The sequence below is a fragment of the Arctopsyche grandis genome, chromosome 3 (assembly GCF_051622035.1).
Source record: "Arctopsyche grandis isolate Sample6627 chromosome 3, ASM5162203v2, whole genome shotgun sequence".
Lineage (NCBI taxonomy): Eukaryota > Metazoa > Arthropoda > Insecta > Trichoptera > Hydropsychidae > Arctopsyche > Arctopsyche grandis.
In genome coordinates, this window is record NC_135357.1 from 573,383 (window position 1) to 574,427 (window position 1,045).

A 1,045-nucleotide genomic window follows, 5' to 3' on the forward strand; every position below is an offset into this window, starting at 1 on the left:
AAGTTAGGGTTGGTCCCATTCATTTAACATTAGTAAGATTAGAAGTGCAGGAGAAAAGCGAGAAATCAAAACACCAGTGAATGTCAGATTTTATCAACGCGTGGTCCGGCGTAAACAAAGAAACGCACGCGGCTGGAGAGTACACTACCGAAAATAATCCGATATGGCAACATTGGCTCTACTTCATCTGTCGGAATGCGTAAAAAAAAAAAAAAAAAATAATCATTTATTTTAAAATCTTATCATTTCGTTTTGTATACTGGTCATTTTGTTTTGGTTACTGCTCATATTATTTAAATACTTATAGACTATCCTACCTCTATTTATTATATTTATTGATCAATCCATTACCTACCAAATGTTTTTTTTTACTGATCAAAATGTGAATTTCTTACTGATCAAAATGTGAATTTTTTACTGATCCGTTAAATAGAGGCCTTAAAGAAAATAATAAAATGTAGTTGGAGTCGTTTGATTTTTACTAATTAATTATTACTAACCTCTTCTTAGTTCAGAAACGATTTGCTCGTGTGACGAAGTTTGGGTTCTTATCCGATCATTTTCAAACTTTGCCATTTTGCTCGGTTTGCTCATCAATATAAGTGGAAATAGACACCATTTGAAAATACTGCATCTTCGTTCACGGTGACGTCTATCGTCGACACTGTCGCATTTGTCCACACTGCTCTGATCGCTTTTTCCCTTTTCGCCCCCCTCTCGCTACGGCAGATTAAGCACTTTTCCATACTCATGATTAAAGTTTACTCAGAGAATTGGTGATTTCTCAATTAGGTTTTTTTTTTATATATTGTCTTAATTTTATAAACAAAATATAAAAGAGGCTAGTTTTTAAAAAACATTTTTTTTATTATTACAACTCCGAGACCCCGACTCCGCTTGAAATGCTCTTGACTCCACGGCCCTGGTATTTAATTTAAATTTATTTTTGAAAAGCGGCATACGAAATTTTGATAAATTTTCAAAGCATTACACGTGCTCGACAAAAAGCAATGGCGTGATAGTAATATAAATTAATTGCACGGGC